The sequence below is a fragment of the Chelonoidis abingdonii genome, chromosome 15 (genome assembly GCF_003597395.2).
Source record: "Chelonoidis abingdonii isolate Lonesome George chromosome 15, CheloAbing_2.0, whole genome shotgun sequence".
NCBI lineage: Eukaryota > Metazoa > Chordata > Testudines > Testudinidae > Chelonoidis > Chelonoidis abingdonii.
In genome coordinates this window covers 11,629,633-11,653,267 of record NC_133783.1, presented here as the reverse complement: position 1 = coordinate 11,653,267, position 23,635 = coordinate 11,629,633, and the positions used below count along the sequence as shown (strand labels likewise).

Sequence of the window (23,635 nt, the reverse complement as noted above, 5' to 3'; positions counted from 1 at the left end):
TGGTTAGGGCTCCCAAGGGACAGTCCACCAGGTGGAGATTGCCAGGGCAAACTATATTCCAGACAGGAGCACTCCACACCCCAACATGCTTCCTAAACCAGGGGTTAGAGGTGATGTTAGGAATCCCTCCATACCAGGGTAATCCCCAGCGGGAGAAGTCTGGCTGCTTTCTGGCCTCTTTGTGCTACCTAACTGATGCAAAGTGGGTGCGCCATACCAGAGAACCCATCCCTCTCTTTTTTGGCTGATCTGTAAAGGAATAAGCATGCAAACAACCATCAAGCATGGGATGGTTCATGACCCTGTCATTGGAGGCCAGGCTGGCCTCAATCTATGAGGAATCTACTTTGAAAACAATATCAGAACCAAAAAGCCAAGTCAGCATTTATGGCACTGGGGCAAACCACATTTTAGGGAGCTGGCCTATCAGCCCCTCTGCTGCTGACATTGTGGGTAGATGCACTGTCACATGCAGAAGGGGCAGCAAGCTTTAAAGACAGATTTCTAATTTAGCCTTCATCTGCTGGAGCATTTTGTTGGGTCTCTCCAGGATTTGTCATGGATCTGTCACCTGTAGGCCATGGAAGGTTTGTGGCCTCTGGTAAGAGGAGGGCAAGGCAAAGGGGGTCTCAGCACAGATGGGGAAATGCTGATGTTGCTGGGTGATCACTGTAGTGGCAGACAATCTGCATCAGGAGTGATTGGCTTTTAAAGCGATGGCATCAGACATCTGGTTTCAGTATGTAGCTACTTAACATCTAAAACCCAAAGTGTTTCCAGTTCTTTGCTATGCATTGTTCCAGTTAAACATTTACGTCTGCTGCTCCTTCTTCGTCCTGACAGGCTGTTTCATGTTTTTAAATAGGGCATCCTGGGAGTGCTTGAAAAGACTGGATAGCCACCACCTGAAATGAAGTCTAGCTCTGCACTTCTGTGGAGAAGTGAATGGCTATCTCCCCCTTCCTTATCACCCTGCCCAGGGCTTTATGCTAAACACAATTACATGCAGTATTTGACAACAGAGCTGAGAATTTATGTGCTACTTGAATAGAAAATGTGAAGGATAATAGGGATGAATATCAATGCATTCACAGATGACATGGACTCATTTCCTCACTTTCAATGCTTTTTGGTTGTGCTCAAGAATGAGTTGCATGAGCTAATTCCTCAGTGCATTATCTTAAAACATCCTGGGGGGTAGATGGGGGGACCAGACTTTGCATAAGTGATTTGATTGATGGGGATTCATTTCAAGGACATGAAAATCTCTTGACTGGGAAGTGGTTGGAAACTGTCTGGTTTCACTGACACTGAGGTTCAGGCCTAGCTTTCAGATAACAACACATTCCCATCTGACTGAGAGTTATGTGCTGCTCAAAGCATTTTCTTATGACATATCTACAATAATTACAGGTGAAAGCACCTACAAAACAAAACAAGAACCATCATAGAATCAAAAGGTTGGAAGGGACCTCATGAGGTCATCTAGTCCAACCCCCTGCTAAAGGCAGGACCATTTTCCCTAAATAATCCCAGCCAGGGTGCGGTCTAGCCGGACTTTAAATAGCTCTAAAGATGGAGATTCTACCACCTCCCTAGGTAACCCATTCCAATACTTCACCACTCTCCTAGTCAGAAAGTTTTTTCTAATATCCAGCCTCGACTTCCGCAACTGCAACTTCAAACCATTGCTCCTTGTTCTGTCCTCCGTCACCACTGAGAACAGCCTAGCTCCCTCCTCCTTGGAGCATCCCTTCAAGTAGTTGAAGGTTGCTATCAAATCCCCCCTTAGTCTTCTCTTCTGCAGGCTAAATAAGCCCAGTTCCTTCAGTCTCTCTTCATAAGTCATGTGCTCCAGTCCTCTAATCATTTTTGTTGCCCTCCGCTGGACTCTCTCCAATTGTTCCACGTCCTTTTTGTAGTGTGGCGCCCAAAACTGGACACAATATTCCAGATGCGGCCTCACCAGTGCCGAATAGAGGGGAATAATCACATCCCTCGATCTGCTGGCAACACTCCTACTAATACAGCCCAGTATGCTTATTAGCCTTTTTGGCTACAAGAGCACACTGTAGGCTCATGTTCAACTTTCCATCTACCGTAACCCCAAGATCCTTTTCTTCAGCACTGCTACTTAGCCAAACAGTCCCCAGCCTGTAGCAGTGCATGGGGTTTTTCTGTCCTAAGTGCAGGACTTTGCACTTGTCCTTGTTGAACTTCATGAGGTTTCTTGTGGCCCACTTCTCCAATTTGTCTAAGTCTCCCTGAATCCTATCCCTGCCCTCCAGCGTGTCCACCACTCCCCCCAACTTGGTGTCATCTGCAAATTTACTTAATGTGCAAGCTATCCCATCATCAAGATCATTAATGAAGACATTGAATAGAACGGGCCCTAAGACAGACCCCTGGGGCACACCACTTGTTACTGGTCGCCAACTAGAGAGTGTGCCATTGATACCTACCCGCTGAGCCCGTTGATTCAACCAGTTTTCTATCCACTTCACAGTCCATTCCTCCAACCCATACTTCCTTAGTTTGCTGATGAGAATGCTGTGGGAAACCGTGTCAAAAGCCTTACTAAAGTCAAGGTATACAACATCAACAGCATTGTCAGTTTTCTATTAAACAAGGAGGCTCAGTGATCTAAAAATTGCGATAGACTGCTATTCTAGTAGACACTGTCATTTCTGAAGGAATGACAGCTTGGGCAATTCATATCCCTTTGTTACAAACTCAAATGTAGCTTTAGTGTCATCCTCTTGTATTAAGCCTGTAATTTCCCCTGAGATAACTACAGTGTAAGAAACAGTCTGAAATCTGAATAAACTATATATCACTTCTAAAGGAAAAACTTTAATGAACAGACATACTGATCGCAGAGCTCTGTATTCAAACTCATGCTTATAGAGAGGGTCTCATCAAAATTTCAAGTTCAGTTCAGAACAGTGCCCCTTTTGCCTTTATTTCTGAATGGAGTGCTCTCTCTGATGCTCCTCTGAATTTCACAGGCTACTCCACTGCTGCTCAGGCCCTCAGACGTTGTACCAACCCTCTTTGAAATTAGAAGATCAGCAAAGCATCAAAGAGAAGCAGTACATAACTAGGATTAGAGGTTTCTGTTTCTTTCCAATTTCCTATGAAGCACTGAGTCTGAGGCACTGTCACTGAGGCATGCCAGAATGCTAGAGTTGATGGACCCCTTATTCTAATTGCTGTGGGCCAGATCTGCCAGTATGTGCAGCCCTTTGCAGTGTCCTGCTAGGGTAACCTGAACCTACAGATGTCAGGCAGTCCAGGGAGGATCACCTCAGTCCATGGATCACCTCAGTCCAGGGAATCTTATGTCACTTGGCCTCCCAGCTGTCAGCAGAGCAGGGAAATGGGATTCATGGTCAGGGGAGATGGGGATGTCCCTGCACTACATCAATAATGTTTGTGTTTTTGTCACAGCCATGGTCACTGAAGCCACATGTAAGTTAAAGCAGCCCTCAGGCTGTTCTAGTACAGTGAAGGGAGGAACAGCCCCACACAGAGCAGGAGTATGACCAGGGAAGTGGGAAGATGACCTTTAAGCTATCTTTACATCCTTCCACTCATTTATGCCCTGTACACTTTGTCTGCACTGCATGATTTGGCTTAATACTCTTATATGTCGCATGCACCTTTGTGGCTTCTTTATCCTTTTAGTAGGCCTTTGGATCCTCTGCCACATTTCAGGGCTCCCCAATAGCTCTGCTTCTTTCTTTCAAGTTCCATTCTGAACTCTGATACTATTCAATAGTCTCCTGTGCTCCCTTTTACCATGTGGGACTGGCAGCAGTACTGCTGAATTACTGAGAGAGGTATTTATGACTCAACCAGATGCAGGCAGTCACATGAGACTGTCTCTTTACACAGGACTGCAAGCCCAATTGTGCAGTCTCAAGGAATTCAGATAAGACTCCATAGATGTAGATGCACATCTAGACTGAACCTCAAAATCTTTTTAGGTTTACCTATCACTGGTTTGATGGATCCCTAGTCTTGCACGGAAAGTGAAATAAAATGAACAACTATCAGTAGAGTATCAGAGGGGTAGCCGTGTTAGTCTGGATCTGTAAAAGCAGCAAAGAGTCCTGTGGTACCTTATAGACTAACAGATGTATTGGAGCATGAGCTTTCGTGGGTGAATACCCACTTCGTCGGATGCATCAGTAGACTGATTTCAAAGGCAGAATCAATCCTTTTATTCTGAGAGATCCCTAAACTTATTCCATAGCTTCTAATTTTCACTGACTTTTTCTCTCCCCAGGACAAATTCACTGATTGTGAGATGACATTAATTTAGCTCCGAATTTCCTGACTGGTCTATGGCTATGATAAAGTGCTAAAATCTTGGGTTAATGCTGGTAAAACCCAAAGAGAAACAGTATTACTGGTGCCCCACTAATGATCTCATAAAACTATTTTCCTTGGACATGCTTGCTGGGCCTTCTGCCTTGTTCCTCAGCTAAGGCTGAGGCCTCATATAGGGCCAGATTCTGATTCCCTTGCTTCTGCTTAGTAGCACTTTATTGCATGAGAGTCCATGGGGCTCATCATAACTCCATGGGAATATTTCTGTGTGAGGAAGGGTATCAGAACCTTACTTGTCTGGGCACCAAAGTTTCACAAGTATTTCATATTTGAATTAGATTTGCATGTTTTGAACCAATGTTTTAAATCCAACATTCATAGGGTTAAAATTCCTGGAAATAAAATCCTATTTGGACTCCAATACATAGCTCAGCTCTATGAATAATACTTGGACTCTGAAGGTGAACTGATAATATAGGAAAGATGGGGTAACTATTCTGCACTCAGCAATAGCTCAACCAACACTGAATATTAAAAATTGCTTTATTGAGAAAGGTGGTTAATACAGGAGAGACAACTCCCTATATTTTTTAGAATGTACAATGAGATTTTTAATTTTCTCTGCGAAGGCCACTGGATGGAGGAAGAAGGAATCTCTCTTTAATATCTCAGGCAAGGGGAGCATAACAACCTCATATCAAATACTGTACTGCAGGGTCAGCAGCTAAAATCTGTTTGGGACTTGAATGTTCAGGTCCTCTCCTCGTGGAAAAGTCCTGGAGAACAATAAGGTGGTGTGGGCGGGATTTCCAAAGGCACAAAGTGCCATGAGGCACCCAACTCCCATTGAAAGGCAATGGAGCTGGATACCTAACTCCCACTTGCACTTTTGAAAGTCTCCCTCTAATTTTCCTAAAGATTTTTTTAACTGTCCTATTGAGTTTAATAGACAATTATATCCCTGTTATAAAATAAGATATTTGAAAATAAAAACCTATCTAAAATGTCTCCTACTATCCTACAAAGGTATTTTAGAATAATTTCTATGGAACCTTACGGTTTAATCCTTGTCAAAGTTTTGGGTTATTTTAGAAGAAAAAGGTTAGAATGCTATTAGCTGATCCAGACTATCCCATAAACCAATGGTAAGTGATCAGATAATGTTTGGTTTTAGTTTTTACTGTCTTAAGTTATCCTTACGCATAAGGATCGCTGCACCAGGAATCCTCTTCTTGCTTTAAGACTTTGGAGAGGTGCTTGTAAACATTACAGTTCCTCTGCCCTTGAGACACACCTGAACCAAACATTTCTCATGTTAGAACAGGGGTCGGCAACCTCTGGCATGCGGCAAGTCAGGGTAAGCACCCTGGCAGGCCGGGCCAGTTTGTCTACTTGCTGCGTCGGCAGGTTCGGTGGACCACAGATCCCACTGGCCATGGTTCGCTGTCCCAGGCCAATAGGGGTGGCAGGAAGTAGCAAGGGCAAGGGATGTGCTGGCTGCGGCTTCCCGCCACCCCCATTGGCCTGGGATGGTGAACCGCGGCCAGTGGGAGCCGCAGTCCACCGAACCTGCCGAAGCAGCAGGTAAACAAACTGGCCCGGCCCACCAGGGTGCTTACTCTGGCGAGCTGTGTGCCAGAGGTTGCCGACCTCTTTGTTAGAAAAAGTTCATTTAATTCTCTGCAACGTACATCCTATTATTTTCAATTTACATGCTCCTTTGTGCCCCTTTTAGTTCTCTATGGGACCCTAAAATACCACAACAAAAGCTTTTTTAAACACACACACAGACACACACACACAGAGAACAGGTCAAGTTCTCTGTTAGTGTGCCTTCGATAATGTTTTGCCCCCATTTATACTAATAAAAAAGTTGGCCCTGTTTTTTCAACCAATGCAGGAACAGCAATCTACATGAGATCTCCAGTCCAATTTTGCAAATGAAGGAGGTTTGAAGAAATATCCAAGGTGAAACCCTTTAGCCCCACTGAAGTTAAAGGGAGTTTTGTCATTGACCTCAATGGGGCCAGGATTTTACCCCCAGATTTTAGGATACTCATCTGAATCAAACCAAATCGTGAATGTATTATAGGTTCACCATTCACTAGGAAATACAAGTTTGTATTCCTCTCATCCATGCCTCTCACAAAATCATAATTACACAGGTACAGTTTTAAAATCCTATTCTGTAAATACTTTAAGCAAGATATGCTGGAATTTAAGACAAAGTAGCTGAGAAATCATGCAAAACACCAGTGTTCTCTCTCATTTTCCAGCTGCTGCATAAGCCATCAGGCAAATGAAACAAACTGCAAAGGCTTAAACAGAAATGAACCACATGTATATTAAGGACCCCAACAAGCAGTCATCTTCCCGGCCCTACATGCAGCCAATTATCTGATTCACCTTGCTGTTCAGGTGCAAGCTGTTTTGATCCAGTTTTTAACAGCTTTACTCTTGCTGTCAGTAGCATGCTTGTAAAGCAAGTGACCCCAGAACCAGCTATGGACAAGATATACAGAAGTAAAGAATGCTTGTGGCTTTTATGAGTTAAGTAATATAGTCAGGCACGGAGCTGGTGATAGTACTTCAGTGAGGAAGATCAGAAAGCAATTATGCATGGGATGAAATTTTTTCAGCAATGATCCATCATGCTGTCTCAGGCTGCTTTATATGCAGAAAGATCATCTGCTTTAATCTCCCTAGTTCCAAAATCCAAGCAGCACATCATATATTATGCAAAGAGATACTCTGGGTGGCAGCACTGAGTTCACCATTGTGATTTTTTTTTTTTTTAGTCTATGATAGGCATCCCTTTGTAGAAAAAATCGTTAAGTCCCCATATCTCAAAGGGAGAGGCTTTTGCTTATAGCTGCCCTATGTCTGTGTTCCCCTCCTACAGCCACACAGAGATCCACACAGCTCTACAATTACATACACAGTCCTGTACATCACATCTTCTTTGTGAAATGCTGCAGGCTCAGCAGGACTCTTCTCTGCAGAAAGTCAGCTGGTGTGATGCAAATTTCCTTCCTTGCAGGATTTTATAAATTCTCCCCTGGAGGGACTATCATTTTTTTCTAAGAGCCTACACTGTATGTATTCCCCCCTCCCAACTCCCACACACATCCTTCCAGCAGAACCCAGAAAAAGCCCTGGGTTACTCACAGTTGACTGGAATGCATTTTCTGTAAGTAATCATGTACTCCCGGAGACACTCTTGCTGAAAAGAAAGAAAGAAAGAAAGGCAGAGTCTTTGTTAGGAATTGTTCATTAAGGACTCAGCTCTCATCAAATGTTCTGTAGCTGCTGCTTAGGGAAGGTCATAAAACAGGCATCCGCTCCCAAAAGACACAGGGCCAGCTGTGTAAATGAGCATAGCTCTGGGACTACAATGAAGCTACACTAATTTATACTCACTGAAGATCTCACCCAGGGTTTTGTTACCTTGGAAAATCCCCCAAAAGGAGGAGCATGGCTGTAAGAGGGAAGGGGAGCAGTGCAGAGACTTCTGAGTGGTACCTTGATTTACTTCAATTGAGTCATTCCAGATTTCCACTGGTATATTAGGAATCAGTCTGGATCTTCACTGCCTTGACTTTATTTAGTGCAAAGTGGGTGTGAAATGCTACCACCTGTCTAGTTCTAACTTGATGGCATTTTGCACCCACTTTGCACAAGGGGAAGTGATATAACAAGGGGCAAGGCCATGGAGAATCAACCCCAGGGTCTCTAAGGTGGTCTACACTAGGAACTTACATCAGTATTGCTATGTCTCTTGGGTGTGAATATTCCACATCCCTGAGAGATGTAGCTATACTGAACTAACCCCCGGTGGAGACAATGCTATGTCAATGGAAGAATTCTCCAATCGACCTTGCTACTGCCTCTCGGAGAAATGGAATAACCATGCCGACACGAGATGCCCGCTCATCAGCATAGGTAGCATCTTCACTCAAATTCTACAGTGGGTGCCGCTGTAGCGTTTTAAGTGTAGCCATACCCTAAGTATGATGCAGTCCTCCTGCAAAAGCTTTCTACCAGCCTCCTTGAACAAGGACAGCCTGACTCGGTAGTTGAATGTTTGATATTTGCAGCAAGTTAAGGGCTCCAGAGAGACTGTTTAGAGAAAGTGCTTGGAATATATGTTTCAATATAGATACATTTCATTTAAAACTGGAGATGGACTTTCTATCAAAAAATGTGACAGGCTATCTTAAGTGTAACTGTCATCTGCTTAGCTATAAAAGGAAGGAAAAAAATCCGTCTTTCCATTGTTTCGGAGGTTTTTTTCATAACTTTCCCAGCATTTAGAGGATGAAATAATGTCATATCTATTTATCTTTGGCATTTCTTAGGCATGTATCACCTTGGTATCAAAGTGCTGGGGTGATATGTGATAACACTCAAAAAATACTTCAATTTCCTCTGGTTTCTTGCTCATCCTTCTTTGCCTTCATCTAAAAGAAGTTCAGATTGGCTTAGATTTTTGCATTTATCTAAATCTGAGGTATAGATGAAAATTCAGCTCCTATAATTCAGTCGTTGATAACAGTCATGCCAGTATAGTTAAACCTGGAATTCATGATCAACACTGATTTAAAAGGCAAGGAATATAAATCCATTGTTTTGTTAGGCTAAAACCTATTCAGACTGTCATTTCCGTGACTCACGCTACTCATTTATTTATTTGCATATGCATTTGTATTCTCTATTCATCACTGTAGCAGCATCTGGAAGTTTTACAGTACTTTGAACTACACATAATAACAATTCCATCTGCTTATGTTGCTCAACCCCACTATAGTTTGCTATGAAAAGGTGAAACTACTCACATGAGGAGTCATCCCACTGCTATATGAAAGGGAGAGTTAAACACTTCAGTTAAAAGACAGTGCGAAACCTGCTGGAACAAATGTGCATGACACTGTGCCCTGAAGCCCCTAAAATTCTGGCTATGATGAACTACCAAAGAGAGCAAGTATCAGAGGTTTAGAGAGGATCCAAACCACGTGACACAGCATAGCAGGAAGAGAGGCAGCTTGTATATTAGATGGAGACAGACCAGACCTCAGATACTATAGTGATGAGTGCCATTCAAGAGTAGATAAAACAGATGCAATGTTTCAATCCAGATTTGAACTTCCCCCACAAATTTGGGGTGTTTACATTCAAGGCTTTAGATTGGCTGGTGCAGAGACAGGAGGCCACTGGGAAGTTTGGGTTTAGAGCTGAACTATGACAACGTCTAAGGACTGGGATTTTGATTTGGAATTCCTGTCACACTTCAGGGCAACCATACCTGTTATTTCCTTCCATGGTCCAACTAAGACAACCACTCTCAGGCTTTTGGCTCTCCAGCTGTCCCCTCTCTTGGGGAGAGACCTGCTTCTGTCTCTTTTCTTACTAGGGTATTTCCAGGCTGCACAGTTCCCTGCCTTCATTGTGACTTCCCCAGCAAGTCACACTGCCTAGGTAGGCCTGATTTGCCTTCTCCTCAGTGGCTATAAACAGCACATTTGTCCAGTTATGTTTGTACTCAGCTCTTCCTAAACAAGCACATTTACTTGTAGGGTAGAAGCATGACAGAGCAAAAAAAATTAAAACAATAGAAGAACCTATGCACATACTAATAAGCTTACTGAAGATGACCCCAGCCCCAGCCAAGGCTCTGGCACGTGAACAGTCCTTCAAACCCCATCAAAGGCTTTTTTTCTGTGTTTAAAAGCTCATAACACCTTTTGCTCAGAACAGGAACCCCCAGGAACATCCAAGGAGGGATTGTGGGGCCTCCTTTGGACAAAAAGTCCTGTCTGCTTGCTGGATCAGAAAGCAGGCCCTGTGGTAGCTTAAACTCAGGCTATTTATCCAAAAGTCCTTTATTTTGTCAGCTGGTCTCTAGACAATCCAGTTTGAACCAGTATATGCGAGCCTCTAGATGGTGGTATTTCTTGGGAGGTTCTACAACCTGAGTGAATTTGCCTAATCATCTCCTGTGACAGGTTTGGTCACAGAGATCCCCTGGTGACTGTCACCTGATGTGCTGAGATTACCTCTGAGCCCGTTTTCCCTGCCAGCTTGGGATGCCAGAACCCTGCCTTGTTGGGCCAGATATGCTAGCCTGCTGCAGCACAGATCCAGGGTCTGGGCCACGCCCCAAAATCTGCAGACTTAACTGAAAGCAGCTTAGCAGGTTACCTGCCTCCAGCACCCAGAACCCAGCTCCCAATTGGATCCAAACCATCAATAAATCTGTTTCACTCTGTATAAAGCATATACAGGGTAAACTCATAAATTGTCTGCCTTCTATAACACTGATAGAGAGATATGCACAGCTGTTTGCTCCCCCAGGTATTAATCACTTACTCTGGGTTCATTAATAAACTAAAGTGATTTTATTAAGTGTAAAAAGTAGGATTTAAGTGGTTTCAAGTAATAACAGACAGAGCAAAGTAAGTCACCAAGCAAATAAAACAAAATACGCAAGTGAAAGCCTAATACATTAAGAAACTGATTACAAGTAAAATCTTACCCTCAGAGATGTTCCAATAAGCTTCTTTCACAGACTAGACTCCTTCCTAGTCTGGGTACAGTCCTTTCCCTGGGTACAGTCCTTGTTAGTTCCAGCAGAAAGCTTAGGTGGAAAGCAGGGGCTCTCTCATGACTGGCCACCCTCTTTGTTCCGTTCCACTCCCTTTTATAGCTTTGGCACAAGGCAGGAATCTTTTGTCTCCCTGGGTCCCCACCACTCCTTCTAAATGGAAAAGTACTAGATTTAGGATGGATTTCAGTATCATGTGACATGGTCACATGTCCTGTGAGACCTCATTCTTCATTACCCAAGGGCTGACCCACATGTACACAGGAAGGCTTGCAGGTAAATAAACCATCTACAACCAATTGTCCTAGTCAATGGGAGCCATCAAGATTCTAAACCATGATTAATGGCCCACACTTTGCAGCATTTAGAGTTATACTTCATATTTCTAGCTTCAGATACAAGAATTATACATGCATACAAATAGGATGAACACACTCAGTAGATTATAAGCTTTGTAACAATACCTTACAAGAGACCTTGTGCATAAAGCATATTCCAGTTACATCATATTCATAAGCATATTTCCATAAAGCATATGGAGTGCAATGTCACATCTCCTCACTGTTCTTAGTTTCTGGAGGAGCTGTGGTCCCCCTCCCCCATGGCATTACCTACAATCCCTGGCCCACAATGGCACATAAACTTAATTCAATAAGGTTTATCCAGGATATTGTAGGATATTGCCATATATGTCACACTTCCACCTAATTGTGAGGCTTCCTCTTATTACACTTTATGAAGTTAGTGGAATATGCTCGAGCACTAAGCTATACAAAATACATTTTTTTCTTCATATCACACACCCCAGGTGCTTGGTTAATATCCATGGTCTCACCACTTCTTTACTGTTGCTTGATTCACAGGTTTGGCAAAATGGCTGTTTTCATATTGAAGGCATGTTAAAAACAATCACACATACTTTTTTCACATTTGATGCAAAAGCTATTATCATTTGAATGATGGGCCCATTGCCAACTATTTTTTGCAAAGAGATAGTCCTGGTTTTATTGTAAAAATTCACACCACTTTCTTCTGCAAAGATAGACCTATTTTTTGAGTTTATAAATGACGTGAAAATCCCACAATTTTCAACAGACATAATTCACCCACTGCCATCTCCATATTGCTTCACTTCTTTAAAACTGATGAGTGACAGTTCAGAATTTCAAATGGAGTCCTGTATCATAGGGAAGTGGGCTGGAGTCAAAGAGTTATAATCTACAACAACACTGCATAATTACTCTTAGTCCATTGGTATGGTTCTGTTTGTCATTCAACATGATGACAGTGGGTAGGGGACTGTGCTACAGTTTATTTTAGCTTTGTTATAAATATTCCATGATACTGGATTACATTTCCTTGTACTACAGAAATGGGACTATAGGAAGGCTAAGATGCTGCATTCAGTTGGACTGTGCTATAAATGATACATTTTAAGTTCCTTATTTTATATAGTGCAAACATGCAGGCAGGTACTTTTAAAAGGAGTTACAAGACATGAAAATGTGTAACAAGATACATCTCAAAACCCTAAGTGTCTACCCCCTGCCGCCTTCGGAGGAGCAAATCAAACATAAAACCCATCAGAAAGAGTGCAATAAAAGCATATTCTAATGAGGGGAAAGTCACCATATCATAAAAGAAGTGAAATCCCAGCTACTATATCATGAAAATTTAAAAATTAATGCCAACTGTGCCAGGAGACTGCTGGTGCAGTGGGCTAATGCATGAGCTGTCACCTTGGGAGGGACAGATTCACAGTTTCAGCTCATCACAGCTACATTTGAGGTGGAAGTTCTTATCTAGTTCCCATGTGTACAATGAAAAACTGCAAGATTAACTGGCCAGAGGAACCCATGATGGCTGCAATACAGAGGGGTAACAGGTCAGGAGTGAGAATCACTGGCAAAGCTGTGTGGGTGGATTTTGCAGGCATAGTACAAGTATATATTTTGCCTCAATCCAGCCTCTTTACACTGGTTTGATACATTTAAAGGGGCAGGGGGAACAAACAAAAAACTTGACTATATTTTGGGGGAAATTATGTCTAAGTTCTTTCAGTGTCTGGACTAATGTGTCACCATCAGTATGGGTCAATTCCTATTGACAAGCTGTAATAAATGTATACTCCCTTAAACAATTCATCAGTGATTAATAGGAATTAATGACCCACAGTGAGTTAATAACCCACTTAATATAAAAGGATATAGCATAGTGTTCAGTATTATAGAAAAAAAATTGGTTACTAAACAGATTGTGATGAATGTCCAGTATCACTGAAAGAAGAAAATATAGTTATGTATTACATACATGGGGCCTGATTTTGATCTCAGGCACCTCAATTTGACACAATTAGATCTTTGACTTAGAGGAGTTACTCCTGATTTAGAGACTGGAGCAAGAGAGATCAGACTCTAGCGGGGAAATACTTGAACCTAGAGTCTAAACACAGAATTATTAAACCTTGTGTTTGTTTAGAGAGCTGTGCAGGTCCCAGTTGCAGTGCAATAAATAAAGCAATGAGTAGGGGAGTGTTTAACTGAATGGTTGTTTGTAAATATTATTTCTGAAATATTTACTCTGTTGCAATTAATGGAGTACAGATAAGCATATCCTGTCCCCTTACCTGCACCCTGTTGGAAGTTGTTCTCCTTAGGGTCAATTGGCACGATTGTTTCTCCATCTTACAGTTTTTGAATATACAGAGGCAGTTGTTACCTCACGTTGTGGAACTGGGCTCACACAGCACATTCCTTATGGATAGCAGGTGTGAACCTATGACCAACTGAACATGTTGGTGGAAATCTAGTAACACTTAACGAAGACTTTGTTTTTTCTCTTTACTACCTAGAGTTACTTCAAACACAGAGTTCTATAATAGAATCATTTATCTTGAGATGCAATACTTTATTTGCTAGGAGGCTGGCACTCTCCTTCAGTACTAAGCTCTGAGAATCCACCTTTATCGTGAAGAGAGAAAACATGCTATTGGTAAAGCACCACATTTCCTCACATAGGGCGTATCCAAAGCCCATTGTACCCAATGGGGAATCTCCCACTGATTGCAGCAGGCTTTGGAGTGCAGCTGAGCATTGCATTTTGAGGTGCAATATAAAAAAATAAATGCAGTAATCTAAACTGTAGAAATAAAAAATGTAAGACTCAAAATATAAGAATGATTTATTAGACCCAATATTTAAAAATCATCAGCTTACTAGGACAACAAAATCCCACAACAGGATCCTCAGATTGCTAGTTAGGTGCGTTAATCCCCATTTTGTGTATATCAATGCTGATTTAATTATCCAGATGTGGTCTATTAAGGTGCCCAGATTTTGAAATATAGATAATGTTCTATTTTAATTAAAGAACAGCTTACATACAAAGGGCCCCTTTTCAAAAAGGTGGGCTCTATTTGCACATGCATGAATCTATACCCACACCAATCTGTACTTTTCAAGCATGTTCTCTTGTTCACCCAGATGAAGGGATTTGCATATGCAATTCTATTTAGACCATCACGGATGCACACAAGTGTCAGAATCTGTCATCTGCATTCACAAGTGACAATGCTTTAAAGGTACTCATACAAAGTAATGCTCACGTAACTGACCACATTTGGGCCTTCAGCAGGTATTGAACTAAGGATCTCTCACACTGAAAATATTTCTTTCCACTTCTTGAGGTGATGGCCTATATCCTCAGATATATATAGGTGCCCAATTCTCATTGATTTCAGAGGGAGTTAGAAGCTTAAATACCTTTGAAGACCTTAGGGTGACCAGACAGCAAATATGAAAAATCGGGACAGGAGGTGGGGTGTAATAGGAGCCTATACAAGAAAAAGACCCCAAAATCGGGACTGTTCCTATAAAATCGGGACATCTGGTCACCCTAGAGGACCTGGGCCTAAGCCCTCAGGCTGACAGCTTAATAGACTCGTTAAAATCCTCTTATATGGCATGGTCAATGAAAGGTAACAAAGACCTGGAATCCTAGCAAGGGTTATACATGCACTGGGTAGAAGTTGGATCAGCATATAAAGGTCAATATTCAAGTTAATTATAAAATAATAATATATTGTAAAATAGTGATATGAATTGGGTAAAACCTTGTTATGGATCAGGCATAACTGCAACCTTACATTTGGGGTAAGGGTAGAAAGCATTGTAATCAGGTGACTGAAACAGTCAGACAGCCTGCACATTTCCCCCTGCCCTCCCACTGCCCCACTTGCCCACATCTCTGGTTAAAACAAAGGCTACTCAGGGAAAGAAACTACATGGACAGGGGTTTGGAAGGGCATTACTTGGGAAAGGGTATGTGTTATATAATATATATAAAAATAAAAAGAGAGAAGCAGCCAACAAGCCAAGCAGACAGCAAGAGAAGTACTGGTAATGTGGCCCTGAGAGAAAGCTTTTTGGGCACAGTGTGCTGGCTGGAACGGTGAGGAAAGAAACTGTATCCTACGGTTTGATTCCTATTGTATTCAGGGAAACAGATCTTTATGCATCATCTTTGTAAATAAGCAAGATTGCATCAGAGAAAAAAAAAATCTAGTTCTACCATCAATTTCTCCTCCTAACTGGAACAACCTGCAACACGCTGAATTTAATTGCTTAGGTGAAAAGGGGGTAACAGTCTGCAACAACAGCTATTTTCAGGGTTTTCTATGTGAAATCCTACTGTTTTTGCCTTCCCCCCTGTGTACAGATGCAAATAGAAGTTTACCAAAAGGTCCATGAACAAGAATAGTCTGGTATCAGAGGGGTAGCCGTGTTAGTCTGGATCTGTAAAAGCAGCAGAGAATCCTGTGGCACCTTATAGCCTAACAGACGTTTTGGAGCATGAGCTTTCGTGGGTTCACCCACGAAAGCTCATGCTCCAAAACGTCTGTTAGTCTATAAGGTGCCACAGGATTCTCTGCTGCTTTTACAAGAATAGTCTGATTATTCTGCCATTGCCACCAGATGTTAGAGCAAAGCCCTGCAAAACCCCGTTTTCCACTTTCCTGTCAGGGGCAGGTTTCAATATGTCCCAAACAATATAGTACAATAGAACATTTGTAAATAAAACTGACAACACCAGAGATAAATCACCACTCTCTTGAGGCTGACATTAGTGCACAATTGTATGCTCAAATGTATGGTACATCGACTATTGGTCTGAAAAATCTGAACCTGCTGACATAATAGATAGCAGCAATCTGAGAAGAGTAGGGCTACCCACCCAATTCTGGGATGTTTATCACTGTTAATAGTCTCCATTATTGACCTAATGACCTGAGTGCCTCACTGTCGTTAACAAAGCACACTCTGAGCCAGCATCCAAACTCATCCTCTTTTTGGGGTGTAGCTTGAGTTCTCTTTCTCTCATACACACAAAATCCTCTGGCAAGGAATTCCACAGGTTGACTGTGCACTGTGTGAAGAAATACTTCCTTTTGTTTGTTTTAAACCTGCTGCCTATGAATTTCATTGGGTGACCCCTAGTTCTTGCGTTATGAGGAGTAAATTACACTTCCTTATTTACTTTCTCCACACCAGTCATGATTTTATAGACCTCTATCATATCCTACCTTAGTTGTCTCTTTTTCAGGCTGAAGAGTGTCAGTCTTATCAATCTCTCCTCATATGGAAGGTGATCCATACCCCTAATCATTTTTGTTGCCTCTTTCTGTATCTTTTCTAATTCCAGTGTATGTTTTTTGAGATGGGTGATCAGATCTGCATGCAGTATTCAAGATGTGGGTGTACCATGGATTAATATAGAGGCAATATGATATTTTCTATCTTATTATGTATCCCTTTCCTAATGATTTCTAACATTCTGTTCCCTCTTTTGACTGCTGCTGCACATTGAGTAGATGTTTTCAGAGAACTAGCCATAAGGACTCCAAGGTCTCTTTTTTGAGTGATAACAGCTAATTTAGACCCCATCATTTTATATGTATAGTTTGGAAAACATAATCCCATGTGCATTACTCTGCATTTATCAACATTGAATTTCATCTGCCATTTTGTTGCCCAGTCATCCAATTTTGTGAGGTCCCTTTGTAGCTCTTTGCAGTCTGCTTTGGACTTAACTATCTTGGGTAGTTTTGTACTCTCTGCAAATTTTACCACTTCACTGTATACCCCTTTTTCCAGATCATTTATGAATATGTTGAACAGTTCTGGTCCCAGTACTATTTACCTCTCTCCATTCTGAAAATATGACCATTTCTTCCTGCCCTTTGTTTCCTATCTTTTAAGCAGTTACTAATCCAGGAGAGAAACTTTCCTCTTATCCCATGACAGTTTAAGGAACTTTGTTTATCAGGGCTGTACAACTAATGTGCTTCAGAGCTGTAGGAGGAGAAAGGAAGTCTAAATCTGAGATAAAGTAAGGCTGATATTATAATGGCTCTCTGACAGCATTGTTTGGAGGTTAATTATCTTTCCTAAAGAGTAACTATTAATCTTTTTCCCCCTACCATAGTATTCTGTAATGCTAATTCTCATTTTTAAGACAGGAAAATTAATAGCAGAGTAAAGGTCTAATATACCTAACTCAAAGAAAGAGTAAATTTGCCACAGTGGTACAGTAAGTACCATCAATAAAACCCCCATACCAAAAGACTACAATCTCACAGTGTTCCCAGAACATAAATATTTCTTAGGATGTACTCAGTAGCAGACACCATCAAGCTTTTGTTTAATTTAAACACACGTTAGCCATCTTGAATTGCTTTACTGGAATAGGCTTTATTATATGACATTCTGTCTTGCATTTATTGAAAGGACAACATTCTGGGCTGGTGTCTGGGGGACCCTACTAAAGCTTTAAAAAAGTGACAAAAATTTTAAAGCAAAAATTGATTCTGTCCCTTAAAAAAATGTTCAAAATGTAAACTCTCAAAGTAACAGGTATTACATGAAAGCACTTGTGCCCTGGACCTGTTTTATGCCATAAAGAAATAGACATTTTAATAAGGCCGCTACCTTACACCTGACTTTGAATTTGTTTGGGCTTTACACATGGAAGCCAAAGCTAATGGTCCTATTTTCAAAGAGCTGCCCTTGTTTTTTTTACATTAAATGTGCTAATAAATGTAAGGACCTTGACAAGAGCCAGATGGAACAGATCCTGAAGTCTGAAGTCCTGTCTTTATCTGCAGAGCAGGCACATTGCGGATCTGAGCAGTGCAGGTGTAATCCACACACCTGTTGGGTCTGGTGTTCTGTCCCATCTAGCGGCACTGAGACCACTTAGAGAGACAGAGATAAAATTAGTCTGCTCTACAGCCTTAGCTAACAGTCAGTTGGCTTTTAGCTCATGCGATAGAGGCTCATGCACTAAGCTCCAAAGATCCCTGCTTCAGTCCTGCCCACCGACAACCGGGGTCTGTTGGTGTTACACAGGTCTCTCTGCTCTGCCCCATTTTTGTTCTATCAGGACCACCTTTAAAAATAGTGGGAGCATAGTTCAGTCTCCATATCTATTCAAACCCTTCGCCTCTTTTCTGCGTCTGCTGATAAGGGGGATGATAACAGCCAACCAGAAAGATAGTTTTGTGATGTGTGCACCTTCCCCATTAGAAGGTGAACACAGCACCTGACCTAACTGTTTGTAGGCCACTAACGGTATATCTACACTGCAAATAAAAACTTGTGGCTGGCATGTTCCAGTTGACTTGGGTTCCCAGGGGTTTGGGCTGCAGGGCTGTTTCATTGCCGTGTAGACTTCTGGGCTCAGGCTGCATCCCAAGCTCTGGGACCTTCCCACCTTGCAGGATCTTAGAGTCCTGGCTCCAGCCAGAGCTCAGAGGTCTACATTGGAATTAAACAGCCCCTAAGCCTGAGCCCAGCAAGTCTGAGTCAGCTGCTGAAGGCCAACTGTGAGTGTCTAATTGCTGGGTAGACATACTGTAAAGAACCATCAGATAACTTACTATAACTACTGACTTGGGCTGGATTTGAACCAGCAACCTGGAAGTGCAAGGGTCCATCTCACATAGTCATTCCTCTTTAAGATCCAAAGTAACCTCTGCTCCCATGCATCTGGTATTATTCCAGTTTTTTCTCTGGAAAAAATTAGCAGCAGAAACGTAATACATCTGAGGCTAGGAGGTTTTATTTAGGACAAATAAATGAATCTAACCTTTTATGTTTCCTCCTACTTTAAATTTTTGGCCTGTGCCCCACACTGGAATCTGTTGAAGGTTGAGAGTTAGGTTCAGAGCTACATTGTCATTGCGCTTTGCAGCATGATGGGTGAAATGTATGTTTTTAAAGATATGGCTGGGGGAGAAAGTTATCTTTCAAGCACCTTTGACATACTATCCACAGCTAACTGAAACCAGATTAGAATTGGTATTTGAGAACTACAAGCTGAGTGCTTTACCTTTTCAGTTGCTGGAATAGCAGGAACAAAATTCCCCACAATTCATGTAGAAAAGGATAGAAAAATCAATGCTAGCTCAGTGCAGAGAAGACAGTCTCATTACAAGAAAGTCATTTTCAGACTCCATTGTGAGGTTGCCCCAGAAAGGCTAGCCACAGTGGTTGGGTGACACTCTGCCTACTGGGAGATGTTATGCCAAACATCCCTCAGGGTGCATAGTCTATGGTACAATTTTATTTTAAGTGAGACATGTAGGAGGGGTAATACTTAATAGTCTTCAGATTCAAGCACCTTTATCTAGATCTCAGTCTGGCTTTTCTTAACATGCAGATTACACCTTACTCCTGCCTGTGAGGTGAGCATGATTGATACTCTTTTGCAGATGCAAAAATGGAGGTACAGAGAAGCTGAGGCCAAACATTTCTGAAGCGGGCACTAATTTTGTGTGCCTGCCTTTTTTGGGTGTAATCTGAGGTGCCTTAGCCTGAAGAACAACAGGAGCTGCGGGTGCTCAGCACCTTTGGAAAAAAAAATCAGGCTTATGACCTCTCTGAAGTGGAGGCACGCAACATTTGTGGCCACTTTTAGAAAACTGGGCTAAAATTTACTGGTGCCAGTTTGCACAGAGAGTTAGTGGCAGAGTTATAAATAGAGCCCACGAGTCCAGATTATAAATATCCTTTATTAGCCACTGGGTCACATTTCCTCCCACAGCAGCTGCATCAGGTCTTTCTCTGAGCCTCTCCCTCCAAAAATCACTTCCTTTGCAGAACATGCTAACCTTAGTGCAGTGACTGACTCTGCCTCAGATGCCACTTCCACAGAACTGCAGGATGACTTTACCCCTTCTGTGGGTTGAGTGAAGCTAATGCCTGGCTTTCGAATTCTCTGTTCATTGGCTTGGGGACTGACAAGCCCAGGTGCCCTTCAACTATCCCGCTTTAACTCTTCCAGACTTCAAACTCACTCTCTAAGGATAATGGATAGGGCCTTTCAGTCAGCACTGCAAATGGACCTTGCATGTAGCAGCTACTGAATATTTTAAAGCAATGGGATTAAACTCAGGTTAAAATCATCCCTGAAGTAAAAGCCAATAAAGATTCCTTCCTCCCTTCCAATTTCTTATTTAATTCTTCCCTTCATTCCATATTTGCCCCCTCTTTGACTGTTTTAGGGATACTGACTGCAGTTGGCAGTATAGCCTCATTTATGGATGTGCTCCTGAAATGATGCTTTTCCCTCCTATCTTCTCTTCCCTCCTTTCTCTGGAGCAGAATGTTGAGATATTCTACAGCTCCAGTTCAGAGTATGGCTGTTAAACAGCTGGGGAAGATGAGGCTGGTGTGGCAAACAGAGTATTGCTGAATTACTACAGAAGAAGGCAGTGAGAAAACAGACCAGCTTTGAAGGGGAAAGCCATCAAAAGCTCTTGCCTGTTGACCAGACTGGCCCAGCAACAAAGTATTGGATGCTGTGTACAGTAATTTGTAGGCCACATGGACAGCAACAGTTTATGCCTGAAAGCTGTCACATACCTCCCCTGGTGGACTGCAGCGTGTTGTACCTAAGAACTGGGCACATGCCGAAGAATTTACAGGCTGCATTTCTCTGGGATTTGTTGTTTGCCTTTATTTTCTGTTAGTAAGGCAAAGCAAGAATACAGAAATGGGACTTATTTTTCAGTTCCTCCTTGTGCTCAATCTTTGAGTGAAGTCAACAGGAGTCCTGGGTTTGAAAAGGTGGCAGGATTATTGGGCCTACTGGGTTTGTAATTGACAGGAGCACCACTACCTTGGAAGGAGTTTGGCTACATTCCTTTGCTGGAAAGGCAAGAGTCTTGCACCTTGTGGCATGATAAACTAGTGAGAGTCAGACCTCAGAAAGCTGGAACGTTCAATTTGGATAAAACACCCTGAAGTTAGGGTGCTAGCCACGCCTGGCAAACCTTCCGCAGAGACCCAGACCCTTTCTCATGCCACTTCCTGCCTTGCAGCAAGGTAAATCTCTCTCCCTCTGGCAGCAGCACTCTGTTAGGGAAGCTCGGGGAGGCTCTTTTGTCTCTCTCCCTAATAAAACCAGGCTTAGAGAAAGATACATGCCTTTCTCTGCGATGGATGATGCCAGCTCAGGGGAATCTCTGTGACTCATCTTGACAGAAACAGTTGGCAATGGTGGGTCTTCAGTTACGCACCTTATTACCTGGAAGTGAAGCCTGAGGTATTCACAAGCATGAACACCTGAGGCTTTCCACATTCAATCTGCCTGCCAGGCCATCACTGCCAGACGTATTTGTCCCTATGCCCAGTACCACATCACAGGCCTCCTGAAGTCTCTACAGCATTCCCCTGTCTCCCCATCAACTACTGCATCCTGTGCCCAGCAGTCAGTCAGTAGCAAGTCCCCCGCCCCACATCATATATTTAGGGTGTTCCATGGCCTCTGCTGATTTCTTCATTAGCCAGGGGGTAGGAAATGGGGGAAGGCAGTCAGAAGATTTCATCTCTTCTTTGGGCCTCCTGCATCATCAGACAAGACCATGGGTGGGAATCAGACTTTGTATTCTAGCTGGGCTGCCTGATCACACACTTCCCTACAGAGCCTCCCAACATGCAAGCCAGAGTAGTAAGTCCCTCCATTCTTAAAGTGATACCTTGCAATTCCAATACAGTCCTCAATACATCATACCATTGACATCACTGACTCTGGATCAGGCCCTTAGTGAAAAGTAAGTGAGATTTTAAAAATAGTTTCCTTTTCAGTAAATGGATTTTACTAGCAACGTAGAGAAGGGATGGAGACTATCAGTGATTTTTTATGCTGACAGTGTTTCTTTAACAGTACTGTCAACCCTAAGCTTTCAAAAATCATGACTCAGTCCCCATAAAAATCATGAGACTCGCTTAAAAATAAAGATTTTTTTAAAATACTATTTTCATTTTATTGGCTATCTGGTTTCTGGAGCCTTCAGAGTGCACTCGGATTACGTTTTCAGGTTCTTCTATGCAACCACGAGGACTAGAAACTTACTTTTTAAAAACTGTAAACTGAGATTGTCACATAATCAACCAAGAACAGGAGCTTTACGAAAACCAATAAGTATCATGAAATGGCAATGTTTCTTTAAAACTAGAGTTCTTGGCCATGAAACTAAAGATAAGTGAATAAGTTGAATTGGATATATTTCAACTTCGTTTTTAAAAATCCTCATTCTGTACTCCTGCCCCAACCCTCCTCCTTCCAAAAAGTCTCAGTTGTAACAGTTTCTGCTTTATAGATGAATGAATGCAGTTGGACAAGGTTCATGTTCTCTAGTGATAGCCTGTTTAAAGTCTGCAACATTAATACAGCTTAAACCCCACATGATCGCTGCTGACTGATGTCACAATTTCCTTCTGGCAAGAAGAAAAGGACTCGAGTCAGCCGGCAAAGAAATATAAAAGAAACAGAAGGAATGGGAAATACCCCAGAACTACACTGCCTAATGAGAGCAAAATGAAGTCTCAGTATTTGACTTGAAATTCAGCTATATAAGCTTTTCCAGTATAAAAGAACAAACAAAAGGCCAACAGCCACACTCTGCCTCAGACCAGAGAATGGGCCTGGAGTCTGAAGATGCTATCTGTAGCAGTGAGCAAAAGAAAAGCACGTTAATCCTTTGCCTTGTTAGCTAGGGTGGGCTGAGATTTTCACGTTGATAGTGTCTTTTGGTCAGTAATCAATGGCTTCTGTGTATAGTACCATGCACGAGTACCACATTTACTGTACTATGACATGGTGGTGTTGCTCCTGGTTCTTGTTCTAGATCTGAGGGCTTGTCTACATACTGCGTGGGATCGATCTCAGATATGCAACTTCAGCTACGTGAATAGTGCAGCTACAGTTGACGTACTTAGATCTACTTGCCACAGTGTCTTCACTGTGGTAAGTTGACAGCTAATGCTCTCCCATTGGCTCTCCTTGCACTTCTTGTTCTGGTGGAGTACCGGAGTCGACAGGAGAGCGCTTAGCAGTTGATATATCGCATCTATACTAGATGCGATAATCAACCCTTGCTGGATCGATCGCTACCCACCAATTTGGTGGGTAGTATAGACAAGCCTTAAGTGTCTGGTTTATTATGAGAACTGTGGGGACCCTGAAGAAGTATCTCCACTGATCTAGTATCAGAGGGGTAGCCGTGTTAGTCTGAATCTGTAAAAGCAGCAGAGAATCCTGTGGCATCTTATAGACTAACAGACGTTTTGGATCATGAGCTTTCATGGGTGAATACCCACTTCGTCAGATGAATGTAGTGGAAATTTCCAGGGGCAG

The 23,635-nt window shown here is 42.3% G+C and overlaps 1 long non-coding RNA gene across 2 annotated transcripts in view; it reads right to left on the bottom strand.

The window, feature by feature from the left end:
- The window catches only part of LOC116819835 (uncharacterized), a 46,193-nt gene that overhangs the window by 11,248 nt on the left and 11,310 nt on the right, over window positions 1–23,635 (bottom strand). For both annotated transcript variants that reach the window (XR_004372492.2, XR_004372491.2), the window contains exon 3: window positions 7,504–7,558. This is a non-coding gene — a long non-coding RNA (uncharacterized LOC116819835). The remainder of the gene's footprint in view (window positions 1–7,503; window positions 7,559–23,635) is intronic.